This window comes from Oncorhynchus masou, chromosome 1 (assembly GCF_036934945.1).
Source record: "Oncorhynchus masou masou isolate Uvic2021 chromosome 1, UVic_Omas_1.1, whole genome shotgun sequence".
NCBI classification, from domain to species: Eukaryota; Metazoa; Chordata; class Actinopteri; order Salmoniformes; family Salmonidae; genus Oncorhynchus; species Oncorhynchus masou.
Window position 1 is genome coordinate 20928324 of NC_088212.1, and position 22302 is coordinate 20950625.

Consider the following 22302-nt stretch of genomic DNA (forward strand, 5'->3'; position numbering starts at 1 on the left):
TATACGCACGCACGCACGCACGCACGCACGCACACACACACACTGTACTCTGTACTGTAACACTGTTAACATATGGAAGTCATATTTCATCTGGTTTCATGCATTGCTGCAATCTGCCCAGAATAGGCAGAATAGATCTGAGCCATAACTTCTAATACGGTCATAATTGCAGGGATTTCACTCTCTCCCATCCTCTCTCCCCCTAACTCTCTCTTTCTCTTTCTCTCCCTCCCAACTCATCTCTCTCTCTCACACCCTCTCTCCCACTCTATTTCTCTCCCTCCCAACTCCTTTCTCCCTCCTATCCTCTCTCCCTCTGTCAGTACATTCAGCCACTTGCAGCAACTCAGCAAGTAAACTGGTAGATTGCCATTGGGCATCATGGGTAAATTCCCAGTGCCTACACTGCGTTTGCTATTGCAGAGTGCGAATGAGTAGAAAATAGGACAGTGCTCGATTTTTTTCTTCTTCTGCTAAGCGGTGAGCCAATCAGAGCAATGCAGGGAATCCAATAGGATCGCCCGTAATGTACCACTGGATATAGCTAAATCCTAGAAATATTGGGAAAAAATAAATGTTGCAGCTGGCTATTATAGCTATTTATAGATGATGCAGGATGATCTGTTATGTTTGGAAGTTAATGAGTTGATGATTATAACCTATTTGAGTCCTCATATTTAAATCAATGTATCTAATGCTAGTAGTTGCCTCCCGCTTTAATTTGTGGAATCAGAAATGGAAATCCTGCGGATGTGTGATCATGTGTGATCATCTCCCCCCCTTCTCTCTCTCTCTCTCTCTCTCTGTCTCTCTGTCTGTCTCTCTCTCTCTCTCTCTCTCTCTCTCTCTCTCTCTCTCTCTCTCTCTCTCTCTCTCTCTCTCTCTCTCTCTCTAAATGGGCAGCCTTGCCATCTAATCCTGTCACATTCTCAGCCTGGGAGCCAAGCTCCTGAGCGAGATGGAGGGCGAGAGAGCGGCAAACCAAAGAAGGAGGGAAATGAAGCGAGGGAGAAAATAGAGAGAGAAATGACAAGGGGGGAAACGCAGGACAGAGCGGTCTTGGAACCCAGAACCAAATCTTGTGTGAGCTGACCAGCTATTCAGTTCAGGGTTTTAGGGCTGAGATGTTCAAATCTGCACCGAACAGAGGTAGCAGACAAGTAGCACTCCCTCAAAAAGCTCTGCCAAAGCACATTCACAAACACCTTGCAATGTTTTTGACGCTGACCATTTTTTCATGTTAGCGTTGTGTCGAGCACCACCTTTGTCGACCACAGGAAGAGCAGATGCTGCTTTAGCAGTAGCAAATGGGGATCCTAATAAAATATGAAATATGACTCTGCACGGTGAGGGACAGGGGACAGGAGAAGGGTGGTGGAGGCCAATGAACAAAAGCGAGGAAAAAAGGTAAAAAAGACAGAGTAGGAAATGGAGAGAGGCAAGGAATGGTGAAGAGACATGAGGAGGGAGGGAGGGAGCGGTGAAGAGAGATGAGGAGGGAGGGAGGGAGTGGTGAAGAGAGATGAGAAGGGAGGGAGGGAAGTAGTGGTGAAGAGAGATGAAGAGGGAGGCAAGGAATGGTGAAGAGAGATGAGGAGGGAGGGAAGGAGTGGTGAAGAGAGATGAGGAGGGAGGGAAGGAGTGGTGAAGAGAGATGAGGAGGGAGAGAAGGAGTGGTGAAGAGAGATGAGGGGGAGGGAAGGAGTGGTGAAGAGAGATGAGGAGGGAGGGAAGGAGTGGTGAAGAGAGATGAGAAGGAGGGAGGGAAGTAGTGGTGAAGAGAGATGAAGAGGAGGCAAGGAATGGTGAAGAGAGATGAGGAGGGAGGGAAGGTGTGGTGAAGAGAGATGAGGAGGGAGGGAAGGAGTGGTGAAGAGAGATGAGGAGGGAGAGAAGGAGTGGTGAAGAGAGATGAGGGGGAGGGAAGGAGTGGTGAAGAGAGATGAGGAGGGAGGGAAGGAGTGGTGAAGAGAGATGAGGGGGAGGGAAGGAGTGGTGAAGAGAGATGAGGGGGAGGGAAGGAGTGGTGAAGAGAGATGAGGAGGGAGGGAAAGAGTGGTGAAGAGAGATGAGGAGGGAGGGAAGGAGAGGTGAAGAGAGATGAGGAGGGAGGGAAGGAGTGGTGAAGAGAGATGAGGAGGGAGGGAAAGAGTGGTGAAGAGAGATGAGGAGGGAGGAAGGAGTGGTGAAGAGAGATGAGGAGGGAGGGAAGGAGTGGTGAAGAGAGATGAGGAGGGAGGCAAGGAGTGGTGAAGAGAGATGAGGAGGGAGGGAGGGAAGGAGAGGTGAAGAGAGATGAGGAGGGAGGGAAGGAGTGGTGAAGAGAGATGAGGAGGGAGGGAAGGAGTGGTGAAGAGAGATGAGGAGGGAGGGAAGGAGTGGTGAAGAGAGATGAAGAGGGAGGGAAGGAGTGGTGAAGAGAGATGAGGAGGGAGGGAAGGAGTGGTGAAGAGAGATGAGGGGGAGGGAAGGAGTGGTGAAGAGAGATGAGGAGGGAGGGAAAGAGTGGTGAAGAGAGATGAGGAGGGAGGGAAGGAGTGGTGAAGAGAGATGAGGAGGGAGGGAAGGAGTGGTGAAGAGAGATGAGGAGGGAGGCAAGGAGTGGTGAAGAGAGATGAGGAGGAGGGAGGGAGGGAAGGAGAGGTGAAGAGAGATGAGGAGGGAGGGAAGGAGTGGTGAAGAGAGATGAGGAGGGAGGGAAGGAGTGGTGAAGAGAGATGAGGAGGGAGGGAAGGAGTGGTGAAGAGAGATGAGGAGGGAGGCAAGGAGTGGTGAAGAGAGATGAGGAGGGAGGAGGAAGTAGTGGTGAAGAGAGATGAAGAGGGAGGCAAGGAGTGGTGAAGAGAGATGAGGAGGGAGGCAAGGAGTGGTGAAGAGAGATGAAGAGGGAGGCAAGGAGTGGTGAAGAGAGATGAGGAGGGAGGCAAGGAGTGTTGAAGAGAGATGAGGAGGGAGGGAAGGAGTGGTGAAGAGAAATGAGGAGGGAGGGAAGGAGTGGTGAAGAGAGATGAGGAGGGAGGGAAGGAGTGGTGAAGAGAGTTTAAGAGGGAGGGAGGGAAGGAGAGGTGAAGAGAGATGAGGAGGGAGGGAAGGAGTGGAGAAGAGAGATGAAAAGGGAGGGAAGTAGTGGTGAAGAGAGATGAGGAGGGGGGGAGGGAAGGAGTGGTGAAGAGAGATGAGGAGGGAGGGAAGGAGTGGTGAAGAGAGATGAGGAGGGAGGGAAGGAGTGGTGAAGAGAGATGAGGAGGGAGGCAAGGAGTGGTGAAGAGAGATGAGGAGGGAGGGAGGGAAGGAGTGGTGAAGAGAGATGAGGAGGGAGGGAAGGAGTGGTGAAGAGAGATGAGGAGGGAGGGAAGGAGTGGTGAAGAGAGATGAGGAGGGAGGGAAGGAGTGGTGAAGAGAGATGAGGAGGGAGGCAAGGAGTGGTGAAGAGAGATGAGGAGGGAGGGAGGGAAGGAGAGGTGAAGAGAGATGAGGAGGGAGGGAAGGAGTGGTGAAGAGAGATGAGGAGGGAGGGAAGGAGTGGTGAAGAGAGATGAGGAGGGAGGGAAGGAGTGGTGAAGAGAGATGAGGAGGGAGGCAAGGAGTGGTGAAGAGAGATGAGGAGGGAGGGAGGGAAGTAGTGGTGAAGAGAGATGAAGAGGGAGGCAAGGAGTGGTGAAGAGAGATGAGGAGGGAGGCAAGGAGTGGTGAAGAGAGATGAAGAGGGAGGCAAGGAGTGGTGAAGAGAGATGAGGAGGGAGGCAAGGAGTGTTGAAGAGAGATGAGGAGGAGGGAAGGAGTGGTGAAGAGAAATGAGGAGGGAGGGAAGGAGTGGTGAAGAGAGATGAGGAGGGAGGGAAGGAGTGGTGAAGAGAGTTTAAGAGGGAGGGAAGGAGTGGTGAAGAGAGATGAGGAGGGAGGGAAGGAGTGGTGAAGAGAGATGAGGAGGGAGGGAAGGAGTGGTGAAGAGAGATGAGGAGGGAGGCAAGGAGTGGTGAAGAGAGATGAGGGGGGAGGGAGGGAAGGAGAGGTGAAGAGAGATGAGGAGGGAGGGAAGGAGTGGCGAAGAGAGATGAAAAGGGAGGGAAGTAGTGGTGAAGAGAGATGAGGAGGGGGGAGGGAAGGAGTGGTGAAGAGAGATGAGGAGGGAGGGAAGGAGTGGTGAAGAGAGATGAGGAGGGAGGGAGGGAAGGAGAGGTGAAGAGAGATGAGGAGGGAGGGAAGGAGTGGTGAAGAGAGATGAGGAGGGAGGGAAGGAGTGGTGAAGAGAGATGAGGAGGGAGGGAAGGAGTGGTGAAGAGAGATGAGGAGGGAGGGAAGGAGTGGTGAAGAGAGATGAGGAGGGAGGGAAGGAGTGGTGAAGAGAGATGAGGGGGGAGGGAAGGAGTGGTGAAGAGAGATGAGGAGGGAGGGAAAGGGTGGTGAAGAGAGATGAGGAGGGAGGGAAGGAGTGGTGAAGAGAGATGAGGAGGGAGGGAAGGAGTGGTGAAGAGAGATGAGGAGGGAGGCAAGGAGTGGTGAAGAGAGATGAGGAGGGAGGGAGGGAAGGAGAGGTGAAGAAAGATGAGGAGGGAGGGAAGGAGTGGTGAAGAGAGATGAGGAGGGAGGGAAGGAGTGGTGAAGAGAGATGAGGAGGGAGGGAAGGAGTGGTGAAGAGAGATGAGGAGGGAGGGAAGGAGTGGTGAAGAGAGATGAGGAGGGAGGCAAGGAGTGGTGAAGAGAGATGAGGAGGGAGGCAAGGAGTGGTGAAGAGAGATGAGGAGGGAGGGAGGGAAGGAGTGGTGAAGAGAGATGAGGAGGGAGGGAAGTAGTGGTGAAGAGAGATGAAGAGGGAGGCAAGGAATGGTGAAGAGAGATGAGGAGGGAGGGAAGGAGTGGTGAAGAGAGATGAGGAGGGAGGGAAGGAGTGGTGAAGAGAGATGAGGAGGGAGGGAAGGAGTGGTGAAGAGAGATGAGGGGGAGGGAAGGAGTGGTGAAGAGAGATGAGGAGGGAGGGAAGGAGTGGTGAAGAGAGATGAGGAGGGAGGGAAGGAGTGGTGAAGAGAGATGAGGAGGGAGGGAAGGAGTGGTGAAGAGAGATGAGGAGGGAGGGAAGGGGTGGTGAAGAGAGATGAGGAGGGAGGGAAGGAGTGGTGAAGAGAGATGAGGAGGGAGGGAAGGAGTGGTGAAGAGAGATGAGGAGGGAGGGAAGGAGTGGTGAAGAGAGATGAGGAGGGAGGCAAGGAGTGGTGAAGAGAGATGAGGAGGGAGGGAGGGAAGTAGTGGTGAAGAGAGATGAAGAGGGAGGCAAGGAGTGGTGAAGAGAGATGAAGAGGGAGGCAAGGAATGGTGAAGAGAGATGAGGAGGGAGGAAAGAGTGGTGAAGAGAGATGAGGAGGGAGGGAAGGAGTGGTGAAGAGAGATGAGGAGGGAGGGAAGGAGTGGTGAAGAGAGATGAGGAGGGAGGCAAGGAGTGGTGAAGAGAGATGAGGAGGGAGGGAGGGAAGGAGAGGTGAAGAGAGATGAGGAGGGAGGGAAGGAGTGGTGAAGAGAGATGAGGAGGGAGTGAAGGAGTGGTGAAGAGAGATGAGGAGGGAGGGAAGGAGTGGTGAAGAGAGATGAAGAGGGAGGGAAGGAGTGGTGAAGAGAGATGAGGAGGGAGGGAAGGAGTGGTGAAGAGAGATGAGGGGGAGGGAAGGAGTGGTGAAGAGAGATGAGGAGGGAGGGAAAGAGTGGTGAAGAGAGATGAGGAGGGAGGGAAGGAGTGGTGAAGAGAGATGAGGAGGGAGGGAAGGAGTGGTGAAGAGAGATGAGGAGGGAGGCAAGGAGTGGTGAAGAGAGATGAGGAGGGAGGGAGGGAAGGAGAGGTGAAGAGAGATGAGGAGGGAGGGAAGGAGTGGTGAAGAGAGATGAGGAGGGAGGGAAGGAGTGGTGAAGAGAGATGAGGAGGGAGGGAAGGAGTGGTGAAGAGAGATGAGGAGGGAGGGAAGGAGTGGTGAAGAGAGATGAGGAGGGAGGCAAGGAGTGGTGAAGAGAGATGAGGAGGGAGGCAAGGAGTGGTGAAGAGAGATGAGGAGGGAGGGAAGTAGTGGTGAAGAGAGATGAAGAGGGAGGCAAGGAATGGTGAAGAGAGATGAGGAGGGAGGGAAGGAGTGGTGAAGAGAGATGAGGAGGGAGGGAAGGAGTGGTGAAGAGAGATGAAAGGGAGGGAAGGAGTGGTGAAGAGAGATGAGGGGTGAGGGAAGGAGTGGTGAAGAGAGATGAGGAGGGAGGGAAGGAGTGGTGAAGAGAGATGAGGAGGGAAGGAAGGAGTGGTGAAGAGAGATGAGGAGGGAGGGAAGGAGTGGTGAAGAGAGATGAGGAGGGAGGAAGGAGTGGTGAAGAGAGATGAGGAGGGAAGGAAGGAGTGGTGAAGAGAGATGAGGAGGGAGGGAAGGAGTGGTGAAGAGAGATGAGGAGGGAGGGAAGGAGTGGTGAAGAGAGATGAGGAGGGAGGCAAGGAGTGGTGAAGAGAGATGAGGAGGGAGGGAGGGAAGTAGTTGTGAAGAGAGATGAAGAGGGAGGCAAGGAGTGGTGAAGATGAGATGAGGGAGGCAAGGAGTGGTGAAGAGAGATGAAGAGGGAGGCAAGGAGTGGTGAAGAGAGATGAGGAGGGAGGCAAGGAGTGTTGAAGAGAGATGAGGAGGGAGGGAAGGAGTGGTGAAGTGAAATGAGGAGGGAGGGAAGGAGTGGTGAAGAGAGATGAGGAGGGAGGGAAGGAGTGGTGAAGAGAGTTTAAGAGGGAGGGAAGGAGTGGTGAAGAGAGATGAGGAGGGAGGGAAGGAGTGGTGAAGAGAGATGAGGAGGGAGGGAAGGAGTGGTGAAGAGAGATGAGGAGGGAGGCAAGGAGTGGTGAAGAGAGATGAGGGGGAGGGAGGGAAGGAGAGGTGAAGAGAGATGAGGAGGGAGGGAAGGAGTGGCGAAGAGAGATGAAAAGGGAGGGAAGTAGTGGTGAAGAGAGATGAGGAGGGGGAGGGAAGGAGTGGTGAAGAGAGATGAGGAGGGAGGGAAGGAGTGGTGAAGAGAGATGAGGAGGGAGGGAGGGAAGGAGAGGTGAAGAGAGATGAGGAGGGAGGGAAGGAGTGGTGAAGAGAGATGAGGAGGGAGGGAAGGAGTGGTGAAGAGAGATGAGGAGGGAGGGAAGGAGTGGTGAAGAGAGATGAGGAGGGAGGGAAGGAGTGGTGAAGAGAGATGAGGAGGGAGGGAAGGAGTGGTGAAGAGAGATGAGGGGGAGGGAAGGAGTGGTGAAGAGAGATGAGGAGGGAGGGAAAGGGTGGTGAAGAGAGATGAGGAGGGAGGGAAAGGAGTGGTGAAGAGAGATGAGGAGGGAGGGAAGGAGTGGTGAAGAGAGATGAGGAGGGAGGCAAGGAGTGGTGAAGAGAGATGAGGAGGGAGGGAGGGAAGAGAGGTGAGGAAAGATGAGGAGGGAGGGAAGGAGTGGTGAAGAGAGATGAGGAGGGAGGGAAGGAGTGGTGAAGAGAGATGAGGAGGGAGGGAAGGAGTGGTGAAGAGAGATGAGGAGGGAGGGAAGGAGTGGTGAAGAGAGATGAGGAGGAGGCAAGGAGTGGTGAAGAGAGATGAGGAGGGAGGAAAGGAGTGGTGAAGAGAGATGAGGAGGGAGGGAAGGAGTGGTGAAGAGAGATGAGGAGGGAGGGAAGTAGTGGTGAAGAGAGATGAAGAGGGAGGCAAGGAATGGTGAAGAGAGATGAGGAGGAGGGGGAGGGAAGGAGTGGTGAAGAGAGATGAGGAGGGAGGAAGGAGTGGTGAAGAGAGATGAGGAGGGAGGGAAGGAGTGGTGAAGAGAGATGAGGGGGAGGGAAGGAGTGGTGAAGAGAGATGAGGAGGGAGGGAAGGAGTGGTGAAGAGAGATGAGGAGGGAGGGAAGGAGTGGTGAAGAGAGATGAGGAGGGAGGGAAGGAGTGGTGAAGAGAGATGAGGAGGGAGGGAAGGAGTGGTGAAGAGAGATGAGTGGTGAAGAGAGGAGGGGGGAGGGAAGGAGTGGTGAAGAGAGATGAGGAGGGAGGCAAGGAGTGGTGAAGAGAGATGAGGAGGAGGGAGGGAAGTAGTGGTGAAGAGAGATGAAGAGGGAGGCAAGGAGTGGTGAAGAGAGATGAGGAGGGAGGCAAGGAGTGGTGAAGAGAGATGAAGAGGGAGGCAAGGAGTGGTGAAGAGAGATGAGGAGGGAGGCAAGGAGTGGTGAAGAGAGATGAGGAGGGAGGGAAGGAGTGGTGAAGAGAAATGAGGAGGGAGGGAAGGAGTGGTGAAGAGAGATGAGGAGGGAGGGAAGGAGTGGTGAAGAGAGATGAAGAGGGAGGGAAGGAGTGGTGAAGAGAGATGAGGAGGGAGGGAAGGAGTGGTGAAGAGAGATGAGGAGGGAGGTAAGGAGTGGTGAAGAGAGATGAGGAGGGAGGCAAGGAGTGGTGAAGAGAGATGAGGGGGGAGGGAGGGAAGGAGAGGTGAAGAGAGATGAGGAGGGAGGGAAGGAGTGGCGAAGAGAGATGAAAAGGGAGGGAAGTAGTGGTGAAGAGAGATGAGGAGGGGGGGAGGGAAGGAGTGGTGAAGAGAGATGAGGAGGGAGGGAAGGAGTGGTGAAGAGAGATGAGGAGGGAGGCAAGGAGTGGTGAAGAGAGATGAGGAGGGAGGGAAGGAGTGGTGAAGAGAGATGAGGAGGGAGGCAAGGAGTGGTGAAGAGAGATGAGGAGGGAGGGAGGGAAGGAGAGGTGAAGAGAGATGAGGAAGGAGGGAAGGAGTGGTGAAGAGAGATGAGGAGGGAGGGAAGGAGTGGTGAAGAGAGATGAGGAGGGAGGGAAGGAGTGGTGAAGAGAGATGAGGAGGGAGGCAAGGAGTGGTGAAGAGAGATGAGGAGGGAGGCAAGGAGTGGTGAGAGAGATGAGGAGGGAGGAAAGGAGTGGTGGAGAGAGATGAGGAGGGAGGGAAGGAGTGGTGAAGAGAGATGAGGAGGAGGCAAGGAGTGGTGAAGAGAGATGAGGAGGGAGGGAGGGAAGTAGTGGTGAAGAGAGATGAAGAGGGAGGCAAGGAATGGTGAAGAGAGATGAGGAGGGAGGGAAGGAGTGGTGAAGAGAGATAGGGAGGGAAGGAGTGGTGAAGAGAGATGAGGAGGGAGGGAAGGAGTGGTGAAGAGAGATGAGGAGGGAGGGAAGGAATGGTGAAGAGAGATGAGGAGGGAGGGAAGGAGTGGTGAAGAGAGATGAGGAGGGAGGCAAGGAGTGGTGAAGAGAGATGAGGAGGGAGGGAGGGAAGGAGAGGTGAAGAGAGCTGAGGAGGGAGGGAAGGAGTGGTGAAGAGAGATGAGGAGGGAGGGAAGGAGTGGCGAAGAGAGATGAAGAGGGAGGGAAGGAGTGGTGAAGAGAGATGAGGAGGGAGGCAAGGAGTGGTGAAGAGAGATGAGGAGGGAGGGAGGGAAGGAGTGGTGAAGAGAGATGAGGAGGGAGGGAAGTAGTGGTGAAGAGAGATGAAGAGGGAGGCAAGGAATGGTGAAGAGAGATGAGGAGGAGGGAAGGAGTGGTGAAGAGAGATGAGGAGGGAGGGAAGGAGTGGTGAAGAGAGATGAGGAGGGAGGGAAGGAGTGGTGAAGAGAGATGAGGGGGAGGGAAGGAGTGGTGAAGAGAGATGAGGAGGGAAGGAAGGAGTGGTGAAGAGAGATGAGGAGGGAGGGAAGGAGTGGTGAAGAGAGATGAGGAGGGAGGGGGAGGAAGGAGTGGTGAAGAGAGATGAGGAGGGAGGGAAGGAGTGGTGAAGAGAGATGAGGAGGGAGGGAAGGAGTGGTGAAGAGATGAGGAGGGAGGGAAGGAGGGAGAGGAAGAGGAGTGGTGAAGAGAGATGAGGAGGGAGGCAAGGAGTGGTGAAGAGAGATGAGGAGGGAGGGAGGGAAGGAGTGGTGAAGAGAGATGAGGAGGGAGGGAAGTAGTGGTGAAGAGAGATGAAGAGGAGGCAAGGAATGGTGAAGAGAGATGAGGAGGGAGGGAAGGAGTGGTGAAGAGAGATGAGGAGGGAGGGAAGGAGTGGTGAAGAGAGATGAGGAGGGAGGGAAGGAGTGGTGAAGAGAGATGAGGGTGGAGGGAAGGAGTGGTGAAGAGAGATGAGGAGGGAAGGAAGGAGTGGTGAAGAGAGATGAGGAGGGAGGGAAGGAGTGGTGAAGAGAGATGAGGAGGGAGGGAAGGAAGGAGTGGTGAAGAGAGATGAGGAGGGAGGGAAGGAAGGAGTGGTGAAGAGAGATGAGGAGGGAGGAAAGGAGTGGTGAAGAGAGATGAGGAGGGAGGGAAGGAGTGGTGAAGAGAGATGAGGAGGGAGGCAAGGAGTGGTGAAGAGAGATGAGGGGGAGGGAGGGAAGGAGAGGTGAAGAGAGATGAGGAGGGAGGGAAGGAGTGGCGAAGAGAGATGAAAAGGGAGGGAAGTAGTGGTGAAGAGAGATGAGGAGGGGGGAGGGAAGGAGTGGTGAAGAGAGATGAGGAGGGAGGGAAGGAGTGGTGAAGAGAGATGAGGAGGGAGGCAAGGAGTGGTGAAGAGAGATGAGGAGGGAGGGAAGGAGTGGTGAAGAGAGATGAGGAGGGAGGCAAGGAGTGGTGAAGAGAGATGAGGAGGGAGGGAGGGAAGGAGAGGTGAAGAGAGATGAGGAAGGAGGGAAGGAGTGGTGAAGAGAGATGAGGAGGGAGGGAAGGAGTGGTGAAGAGAGATGAGGGGGGAGGGAAGGAGTGGTGAAGAGAGATGAGGAGGGAGGCAAGGAGTGGTGAAGAGAGATGAGGAGGGAGGCAAGGAGTGGTGAAGAGAGATGAGGAGGGAGGAAAGGAGTGGTGAAGAGAGATGAGGAGGGAGGGAAGGAGTGGTGAAGAGAGATGAGGAGGGAGGCAAGGAGTGGTGAAGAGAGATGAGGAGGGAGGGAGGGAAGTAGTGGTGAAGAGAGATGAAGAGGGAGGCAAGGAATGGTGAAGAGAGATGAGGAGGGAGGGAAGGAGTGGTGAAGAGAGATAGGGAGGGAAGGAGTGGTGAAGAGAGATGAGGGGGGAGGGAAGGAGTGGTGAAGAGAGATGAGGAGGGAGGGAAGGAGTGGTGAAGAGAGATGAGGAGGGAGGGAAGGAATGGTGAAGAGAGATGAGGAGGGAGGGAAGGAGTGGTGAAGAGAGATGAGGAGGGAGGCAAGGAGTGGTGAAGAGAGATGAGGAGGGAGGGAGGGAAGGAGAGGTGAAGAGAGCTGAGGAGGGAGGGAAGGAGTGGTGAAGAGAGATGAGGAGGGAGGGAAGGAGTGGCGAAGAGAGATGAAGAGGGAGGGAAGGAGTGGTGAAGAGAGATGAGGAGGGAGGCAAGGAGTGGTGAAGAGAGATGAGGAGGGAGGGAGGGAAGGAGTGGTGAAGAGAGATGAGGAGGGAGGGAAGTAGTGGTGAAGAGAGATGAAGAGGGAGGCAAGGAATGGTGAAGAGAGATGAGGAGGGAGGGAAGGAGTGGTGAAGAGAGATGAGGAGGGAGGGAAGGAGTGGTGAAGAGAGATGAGGAGGGAGGAAGGAGTGGTGAAGAGAGATGAGGGGGAGGGAAGGAGTGGTGAAGAGAGATGAGGAGGGAAGGAAGGAGTGGTGAAGAGAGATGAGGAGGGAGGGAAGGAGTGGTGAAGAGAGATGAGGAGGGAGGGAAGGAAGGAGTGGTGAAGAGAGATGAGGAGGGAGGGAAGGAAGGAGTGGTGAAGAGTGATGAGGAGGGAGGGAAGGAGTGGTGAAGAGAGATGAGGAGGGAGGGAAGGAGTGGCGAAGAGAGATGAAGAGGGAGGGAAGGAGTGGTGAAGAGAGATGAGGAGGGAGGCAAGGAGTGGTGAAGAGAGATGAGGAGGGAGGGAGGGAAGGAGTGGTGAAGAGAGATGAGGAGGGAGGGAAGTAGTGGTGAAGAGAGATGAAGAGGGAGGCAAGGAATGGTGAAGAGAGATGAGGAGGGAGGGGTGGTGAAGAGAGATGAGGAGGGAGGGAAGGAGTGGTGAAGAGAGATGAGGAGGGAGGGATGGAGTGGTGAAGAGAGATGAGGGTGGAGGGAAGGAGTGGTGAAGAGAGATGAGGAGGGAAGGAAGGAGTGGTGAAGAGAGATGAGGAGGGAGGGAAGGAGTGGTGAAGAGAGATGAGGAGGGAGGGAAGGAAGGAGTGGTGAAGAGAGATGAGGAGGGAGGGAAGGAAGGAGTGGTGAAGAGAGATGAGGAGGGAGGGAAGGAGTGGTGAAGAGAGATGAGGAGGGAGGGAAGGAGTGTTGAAGAGAGATGAGGAGGGAGGGAAGGAGTGGTGAAGAGAGATGAGGAGGGAGGCAAGGAGTGGTGAAGAGAGATGAGAAGGGAGGGAAGTAGTGGTGAAGAGAGATGAAAAGGGAGGAAGGGAAGGAGTGGTGAAGAGAGATGAGGAGGGAGGGAAGGAGTGGTGAAGAGAGATGAGGAGCGAGGTAAGTAGTGGTGAAGAGAGATGAGGAGGGAGGGAGGGAAGGAGTTGTGAAGAGAGATGAGGAGGGAGGGAAGTAGTGGTGAAGAGAGATGAGGAGCAAGGTAAGTAGTGTTGAAGAGAGATGAGGAGGGAGGGAGGGAAGGAGTTGTGAAGAGAGATGAGGAGGGAGGGAAGGAGTTGTGAAGAGAGATGAGGAGGGAGGGAAGTAGTGGTGAAGAGAGATGAGGAGAGAAGGAAAGACTGGAAGCAGAGGATTGCCCCCACTAATGCTGTGCCACCTCTCCCTTGCCTTTTCTGACACTTCCAGACATTGAAGACGCACATTTACTCACAGTGTGCCTCTTACCCCGTCAGCATGGCCAGAGGTCCTATCCTCATCTCATCAGCAAGACGGGGTTGCCTGCCAAGGCACGGGGTTCTCCAACTCTTGTTCCAATGGTCTAAGAGCTTTACATGCCCTACAGATACATGGCTTGTTTCAGATGTGTGTCGCATCACAATTTGCGTCATTATCAACATTACACTTCTAACCACATTCCACAAGGCAGCACCACTACTGCCATCAACATAGTTAATTTCATTAAGAGACATTCAAATGTGTGGCTACATACTGTAAGGTTTGTGTTAACAGGCGGGTCATGTTGTAGACGCCGCGCTTGCATTGTCAGATGTTACGATGTGTGACACAATAACCGATGCAGATGCAGATGAGTTTCAGAAGCCGTTCCCTAGTTTCAAGGGGCCAAAGTCACTCGTGTGTGTGATGTCATTTTGCCCACCACAGGCGTGAAAATGGTCATAAAGTGTTTTCAAATCGTTTGTTTTCCATTTGAAATTGGATAAATGGTTTGAAATGTGTTTGTGAAAGAGCAAGAGAGAAAGAGAAAGATAAAGAGGGAGAGAGAGTTATGCTAATCCACTGTTAAATTCCCAGAGGAAATTACAGAGATGAAATGGATTCTCCCTGTTTCAGCAGGATGCTAATTGCTATGCGAATCAAGGAAGCAGGAGTTCCTGTGGGAGTACTGAGCTGTATGTGACATGTCGGGCAACCCTAACACAAGGCATGATGGGTATAATCAACAATCAACATAATAACCTGGCAAAGAGCCGAACAGGAATCAAAACATTGTCCATGTGTCAACATGTCTCACATTTGAAGCTCAGAGCTGTGGACACGGTTTCATTTCATTCTGTTCAGTACCTGAGCCAGCACCACTTGCTGAGTTGCTGCAAGTGTCTGAATGTAGTGACAGAGGGAGAGAGAGGGTAGGAGGGAGAAAGGAGTTGGGGGGTAGAGAAAGAGAGGGGGAGAGAGGGTGGGAGAGAGAGAGGAGTCGAGATATAGAGAAAGAGAGGGGAGAGAGTGGGAGAGAGAGAGATGAGTTGGGAGGTAGAGAAAGAGAGGGGGAGAGAGGGTGGGAGAGAGAGAGGAGTCGGGATGTAGAGAAAGAGAGGGGAGAGATGAGAGAGGGAGTCGGGATGTAGAGAAAGAGAGGGGGAGAGAGGGTGGGAGAGAGAGAGGAGTCGGGATGTAGAGAAAGAGAGGGGGAGAGAGGGTGGGAGAGAGAGGAGTCGGGATGTAGAGAAAGAGAGGGGGAGAGAGTGTGGGAGAGAGAGAGGAGTCAGGATGTAGAGAAAGAGAGGGGGAGAGAGGGTGGGAGAGAGAGGAGTCGGGATGTAGAGAAAGAGAGGGGGAGAGAGGGTGGGAGAGAGAGAGGAGTCAGGATGTAGAGAAAGAGAGGGGGAGAGAGGGTGGGAGAGAGAGAGGAGTCGGGATGTAGAGAAAGAGAGGGGGAGAGAGGGTGGGAGAGAGAGAGGAGTCAGGATGTAGAGAAAGAGAGGGGGAGAGAGGGTGGGAGAGAGAGAGGAGTCAGGATGTAGAGAAAGAGAGGGGGAGAGAGGGTGGGAGAGAGAGAGGAGTCGGGATGTAGAGAAAGAGAGGGGGAGAGAGGGTGGGAGAGAGTGGGAGTCGGGGTGTAGAGAAAGAGAGGGGGAGAGAGTGTTAGGAGAGAGAGAGGAGTCGGGATGTAGAGAAAGAGAGAGGGAGAGAGTGTGGGAGAGAGAGAGGAGTCAGGGTGTAGAGAAAGAGGGGGTGAGAGAGGGTGGGAGAGAGAGAGGAGTCGGGATGTAGAGAAAGAGAGGGGGAGAGCATGAAAGAGAAAGAGAGGGGAGAGAGAGAGGAGTCGGGATGTAGAGAAAGAGAGGGGGAGAGAGGGTGGAGAGAGAGAGGAGTCAGGATGTAGAGAAAGAGGGGGTGAGAGAGGGTGGGAGAGAGAGAGGAGTCAGGATGTAGAGAAAGAGGGGGTGAGAGAGGGTGGGAGAGAGAGAGGAGTCGGGATGTAGAGAAAGAGAGGGGGAGAGAGGGTGGGAGAGAGAGGGAGTCGGGATGTAGAGAAAGAGAGGGGGAGAGAGGGTGGGAGAGAGAGAGGAGTCAGGGTGTATCGAAAGAGGGGGTGAGAGAGGGTGGGAGAGAGAGAGGAGTCAGGATGTAGAGAAAGAGAGGGGGAGAAAGGGTGGGGAGAGAGAGGAGTCAGGATGTCGTGAAAGAGGGGTGAGAGAGGGTGGGAGAGAGAGAGGAGTCGGGATGTAGAGAAAGAGAGGGGGAGAAAGGGTGGGAGAGAGAGAGGAGTCAGGATGTAGTGAAAGAGGGGTGAGAGAGGGTGGGAGAGAGAGAGGAGTCGGGATGTAGAGAAAGAGAGTGGGAGAGCATGAAAGAGAAAGAGAAGGGAGAGAGAGAGGAGTCGGGATGTAGAGAAAGAGAGGGAGAGAGAGGGTGGGAGAGAGAGGAGTCAGGATGTAGAGAAAGAGGGGGTGAGAGAGAGGGTGGGAGAGAGAGAGGAGTCGGGATGTAGAGAAAGAGAGGGGAGAGAGGGTGGGAGAGAGAGGGAGTCGGGATGTAGAGAAAGAGAGGGGGAGAGAGTGTGGGAGAGAGAGAGGGGTCGGGATGTAGAGAAAGAGAGGGGGAGAGAGTGTGGGAGAGAGAGAGGAGTCAGGATGTAGAGAAAGAGAGGGGGAGAGAGGGTGGGAGAGAGAGGAGTCGGGATGTAGAGAAAGAGATGGGGAGAGAGGGTGGGAGAGAGAGAGGAGTCAGGATGTAGAGAAAGAGGGGGTGAGAGAGGGTGGGAGAGAGAGAGGAGTCGGGATGTAGAGAAAGAGAGGGGGAGAAAGGGTGGGAGAGAGAGAGGAGTCAGGATGTAGTGAAAGAGGGGGTGAGAGAGGGTGGGAGAGAGAGAGGAGTCGGGATGTAGAGAAAGAGAGGGGGAGAGCATGAAATCCCTGTAATTATTACCATATTAGCAGTTATGTCTCAGATGAGTGTAGGTATTTTACTATGTCAATAAAGCAGACAAATAAATATCAGATCATTTGACTTTGACTGCACTTTCACTAGCTTAGCTGTGTATTAGAACACATCTACTAGCTCACTTGGTTGGTTTAGTAGGCAGCTGTGCATTATGGTAATTGATTGCGCTGTCCAAACTAGAGTTTAGCTGAATCGCTGCTTAACTGTCTATAGTTCGCCAGTCAGGTGTCTGTCTAATCACCGGCCTCTTATGACCAGGTGTCTGTCTAATCACCGGCCTCTTATGACCAGGTGTCTGTCTAATCACTGGCCTCTTATGACCAGGTGTCTGTCTAATCACCGGCCTCTTATGACCAGGTGTCTGTCTAATCACTGGCCTCTTATGACCAGGTGTCTGTCTAATCACCGGCCTCTTATGGCCAGGTGTCTAATCACCGGCCTCTTATGACCAGGTGTCTAATCACCGGCCTCTTATGACCAGGTGTCTAATCACCGGCCTCTTATGACCAGGTGTCTGACTAATCACCGGCCTCTTATGACCAGGTGTCTGTCTAATCACTGGCCTCTTATGACCAGGTGTCTGTCTAATCACTGGCCTCTTATGACCAGGTGTCTGTCTAATCACCGGCCTCTTATGACCAGGTGTCTGTCTAATCACTGGCCTCTTATGACCAGGTGTCTGTCTAATCACCGGCCTCTTATGACCAGGTGTCTGTCTAATCACCGGCCTCTTATGGCCAGGTGTCTGTCTAATCACCGGCCTCTTATGACCAGGTGTCTGTCTAATCACTGGCCTCTTATGACCAGGTGTCTGTCTAATCACCGGCCTCTTATGACCAGGTGTCTGTCTAATCACCGGTCTCTTATGGCCAGGTGGCTAATCCTCTTATGGCCAGGTGTCTGTCTAATCACTGGCCTCTTATGACCAGGTGTCTAATCACCGGCCTCTTATGACCAGGTGTCTGTCTAATCACCGGCCTCTTATGACCAGGTGTCTAATCACCGGCCCCTTATGACCAGGTGTCTGTCTAATCACCGGCAGGGTAGTCTAGTGGTTAGAGTGTTGGACTAGTAACCGGATGGTTGCAAGTTCAAATCCCCGAGCTGACAAGGTACAAATCTGTCGTTCTGCCCCTTAACAGGCAGTTAACCCACCGTTCCCAGGCCGTCATTGAAAATAAGAATTTGTTCTTAACTGACTTGCCTAGTTAAATAAAGGTAAAATAAAATAAAATAAATAATCACTGGCCTCTTATGACCAGGTGTCTGTCTAATCGCCGGCCTCCTATGGCCAGGTGTCTAATCACCGGCCTCTTATGACCAGGTGTCTGTCTAATCACTGGCCTCTTATGACCAGGTGTCTTTCTAATCACCGGCCTCTTATGGCCAGGTGTCTAATCCTCTTATGACCAGGTGTCTTTCTAATCACTGGCCTCTTATGGCCAGGTGTCTAATCCTCTTATGGCCAGGTGTCTAATCCTCTTATGACCAGGTGTCTTTCTATTCACCGGCCTCTTATGGCCAGGTGTCTAATCTTCTTATGACCAGGTGTCTAATCCTCTTATGGCCAGGTGTCTAATCCTCTTTTGACCAGGTGTCTAATCTTCTGATGACTAGGTGTCTGTCTAATCACCGGCCTCTTATGGCCAGGTGTCTAATCACCGGCTTCTTATGACCAGGTGTCTGTCTAATCACAGGCCTCTTATGGCCAGGTGTCTAATCACCGGTTTCTTATGGCCAGGTGTGGGCCACATGAACAAATGCGGCATGCTATGGTATATGGTAAAAATACTTCAGTTCTCTGATTAGAATTGACACACAACCTGTGACACGGCAATGGAAATCAAGGTAAAATGCAAGTGCGCTCTAAACCACAGGTGCTGAAGACACGTTTGCACAGCGGTGAGGCTTGTTTCTCTGAAAATATTTTTTTATATTGCTTCCCATATTGCAAAGGACATATGCTATACAGTCAAGTGACTGTCCATATGGATCTAACCCAGGCCCACCTGCCAGAGCACTATCAGATCCAGGCTACGTTGTCTGTTTGGTTGATTTTGAGATCCAGACAGTTATTTGTGGGGTCACAATAATAACAGTGTGAATGACTGTTCAGTTGTAAAAGGCTGCACTTGAAGGTCCTATTTTGAATGCAGAAGGAAATGCCTGTGTGTGTTAATGTTTTTGTGTGGGTGTGTTGGTACAACAGTGTGTGTCAAAGAGAGCGTGTATGTCTGTGCTGACAAGCGCACGCACGTGTGTGTGTGTGACATTGCGGCTGTGTGTCTATTTGAGTCTGTACGGATGTGTGTGTGTGTGGGAGTGTTGTGTGGTCCCACTGATTGGCCGAGGTGATGGTGCTGTCTGCTGAAACCTGGCAGGGCTGACAGTTCATTTTCGGGGACACAGCGTCGGCGTCACACTGCTAATCTGGGCAAATCAAGTCACCCAGCAATACACAACACACATGGGAGGAGGGATGAGGTGTCAGTAAACAGCCTCTCTTCATCCTCCTCCTCATCCCTCTGTCTTACACATTTAAAGGGCAATCTGGGATTGGTTAACTTTGGTGTTATTTGAATCCCAGATTGCCCTTTAAAGCAGATTATTGCAGTACAGGATACTTCACATTCCAATGGACATTAGAGGTAAAGCCACAAGGATAGGAACAGCCAACATTGTTCTGTGATTATTCAACCACTGTTCTGTTATTCCACAACTAGTGGTAACAAGTAATCTAGACAATGTTTCCTCGCCGTCTTAAATTCATCGATGCTTGATGCATTCTGAAATATGCAGTGAAATCATACACCTGAAATGTAGCAGCTGAATCATACTGATGTAGTGTGTACTGATGGCAGATTGCAGGTAGAGTGAGGGGTAATATCTCCTGACAGGGACATGGTGAGGTGTTATCTCTTTTCTCAACAAAGGTCATTCCCACCAGTGGGTGATGTCATCCATCTCTCACTCCTCCAGATCTCTCCTCTGACCTGCATGGCCCGAACCTTTAAAAAGAAATGCTGTGAAAACCTGTGTGTGTGTGTGTGTGTGTGTGTGTGTGTGTGTGTGTGTGTGTGTGTGTGTGTGTGTGTGTGTGTGTGTGTGTGTGTGTGTGCGCGTGTGCGTGTGCGTGTGCGTGTGCGTGCGTGCGTGCGTGCGTGCGTGCGTGCGTGCCATTGAGCGCTGTCCTCACAGCAGATGTGTCAACGGAGCTGGCAATTTTGATAGACATTTATCAAATGATCATATAAATCATGTAAGGGTTTCTCTCTCTTCTCTGTCTCTCTTCTCCCTCTCTCCTCTACCTCTCTCTTCTCTCTATATCTTCTCTGTCTCTCTTCCTCTCTTCTCTTCCTCTCTTCTCTCTATATATTTTCTGTCTCTCTTCCTCTCTTCTCTGTCTCTCTTCCTCTCTCCTCTACCTCTCTCTTCTCTATATATTTTCTGTCTCTCTTCCTCTCTGCTCTCTCTCTCTTCTCTCTATATCTTCTGTCTCTCTTCCTCTCTTCTCTACCTCTCTTCTCCGTGCTGTGAAAGTCTTTCAGTTGAGTTGTGTAAAAGTGTGGGAGGGACACTGCATTTTAATGAACCTTTAAGTGTGTTGTGTCTCCAGCACACGTGAAGAAACCCCCCACAGAGAAACACCACACGCAACAAACCACCCACAGAGGAACACCACAGAGAAACACCACATGCCAAAAACCACCCACATAGAAACACCACACGCAATAAAAACACTCACAGAGAAACACCACACACAATAAAACCACCCACAGAGAATTACCCACCCTTCAAGTATGAAGAGAGAGTAGTGTGTGTATTGGTGTGTGTGTGTCCGCAAGCGGAGAATGAGGCAGAAGATCTGCAAACAAGATGTGCGAGTCATGTTAAGCCCCGCCCCCTTTTAACTCTATCTTTCCTCTGTCTCTCTTTCTCTTTGTCTTTCCTCTGTCTCTCTCTCTCAACGTATTTCCTCTGTCTCTCTCTCTCTTTGTCTTTCCTCTGTCTCTCTCTCTATGTATTTCCTCTGTCTCTCTCTCTCTTTATCTTTCCTCTGTCTCTCTCTTTGTCTTTCCTCTGTCTCTCTTTCTCTTGTCTTTTCTCTGTCTCTTTCTCTTTGTCTTTCCTCTGTCTTTCTCGCTTTGTCTTTCCTCGGTCTTTCTCTCTTTGTCTTTCCTCTGTCTCTCTCTCTTTGTCTTTCCTCTGTCTCTCTTTCTCTTGTCTTTCCTCTGTCTCTCTCTCTCTTGGTCTTTCCTCTGTCTCTCTCTCTCTCTCTTTGTCTTTCCTCTGTCTCTCTTTCTCTTGACTTTCCTCTGTCTCTCTTTCTCTTGTATTTCTCTGTCTCTCTCTTTGTCTTTCCTCTGTCTCTCTCTCTTGTCTTTCCTCTGTCTCTCTTTCTCTTGTCTTTCCTCTGTCCCTCTCTCTTTGTCTCTCCTCTCTCTCTCTCTCTTAGTCTTTCCTCTGTCTCTCTCGCTTTGTCTTTCCTCTATCTCTCTCGCTTTATCTTTCCTCTGTCTCTCTTTCTCTTGTCTTTCCTCTGTCTCTCTCTCTCTTTGTCTTTCCTCTGTCTCTCTCTCTTGTCTTTCCTCTGTCTCTCTTTCTCTTGTCTTTCCTCTGTCCCTCTCTCTTTGTCTCTCCTCTCTCTCTCTCTCTTAGTCTTTCCTCTGTCTCTCTCGCTTTGTCTTTCCTCTCTCTCTCTTGCTTTGTCTTTCCTCTGTCTCTCTTTCTCTTGACTTTCCTCTGTCTCTCTTTCTCTTGTCTTTCCTCTGTCTCTCTCTCCCTCTTTGTCTTTCCACTGTCTCTCTCTGTCTTTCCTCTCTCTCTCTCTCGCTTTGTCTTTCCTCTGTCTCTCTCTCTCTTTGTCTTTCCTCTGTCTCTCTCTTTGTCTTTCCTCTGTCTCCCTCTTTGTATTTCCTCTGTCTCTCTCTCTCTTTCTCTTTCCCCTCTCTCTCTCTCTCTCTCTCTCTCTCTTTGTATTTCCTCTGTCTCTCTCTCTCTTTATCTTTCCTCTGTCTCTCTCTTTGTCTTTCCTCTGTCTCTCTTTCTCTTGTCTTTTCTCTGTCTCTTTCTCTTTGTCTTTCCTCTGTCTTTCTCGCTTTGTCTTTCCTCGGTCTTTCTCGCTTTGTCTTTCCTCTGTCTCTCTCTCTTTGTCTTTCCTCTGTCTCTCTTTCTCTTGTCTTTCCTCTGTCTCTCTCTCTCTTGGTCTTTCCTCTGTCTCTCTCTCTCTCTTTGTCTTTCCTCTGTCTCTCTTTCTCTTGACTTTCCTCTGTCTCTCTTTCTCTTGTATTTCTCTGTCTCTCTCTTTGTCTTTCCTCTGTCTCTCTCTCTTGTCTTTCCTCTGTCTCTCTTTCTCTTGTCTTTCCTCTGTCCCTCTCTCTTTGTCTCTCCTCTCTCTCTCTCTCTCTCTCTTAGTCTTTCCTCTGTCTCTCTCGCTTTGTCTTTCCTCTATCTCTCTCGCTTTATCTTTCCTCTGTCTCTCTTTCTCTTGTCTTTCCTCTGTCTCTCTCTCTCTTTGTCTTTCCTCTGTCTCTCTCGCTTTGTCTTTCCTCTCTCTCTCTCGCTTTGTCTTTCCTCTGTCTCTCTTTCTCTTGACTTTCCTCTGTCTCTCTTTCTCTTGTCTTTCCTCTCTCTCTCTCTCCCTCTTTGTCTTTCCACTGTCTCTCTCTGTCTTTCCTCTCTCTCTCTCGCTTTGTCTTTCCTCTGTCTCTCTCTCTCTTTGTCTTTCCTCTGTCTCTCTCTTTGTCTTTCCTCTGTCTCCCTCTTTGTATTTCCTCTGTCTCTCTCTCTCTTTCTCTTTCCCCTCTCTCTCTCTCTCTCTCTCTCTCTCTCTTTGTATTTCCTCTGTCTCTCTCTCTCTCTCTCTTTCTCTTTCCTCTGTCTCTCTCTCTCTCTTTGTATTTCCTCTGTCTCCATCTATCTTTGTATATTCTCTGTCTCTCTCAAATCAAAATCAAATCAAATTGTATTAGTCACATGCGCCGAATACAACAGGTGTAGACCTTACAGTGAAATGCTTACTTACGAGCCCCTAACCAACAATACAGTTGAAAAAATATATGAATAAGAATAACAAATAAAATAACAAGTAATTAAAGAGAAGCAGTAAAATAACAATAGTGAGACTATACACAGGGGGAAACCGGTTAGTTGAGGTAATATGTACATGTAGGTAGTGTTATTGAAGTGACTATGCATAGATAATAACAACAGAGAGTAGCAGCGGTGTAGGGGGGGTAACGCAAATAGTCTGGGTAGCCATTTGACTGGTACTGCTTGCCATGCGGTAGCAGAGAGAACAGTCTATGACTAGGGTGGCTGGAGTCTTTGACAATTTTTAGGGCCTTCCTTTGTCTCCTCCTGGTATAGAGATCCTGGATGGCTCGTGCTCGGTTCTCTTTTTTATGTAGTCAACAATCATCTCCTTTGTCTTGATCATGTTGAGGGAGAGGTTGTTGTCGTCCCACCACATAGCCAGGTCTCTGACCTCCTCCCTATAGGCTGTCTCGTCATTGTCGGGATCAGGCCTACCACTTTTGAATCATTTGCAAACGTAATAATGGTGTTGGA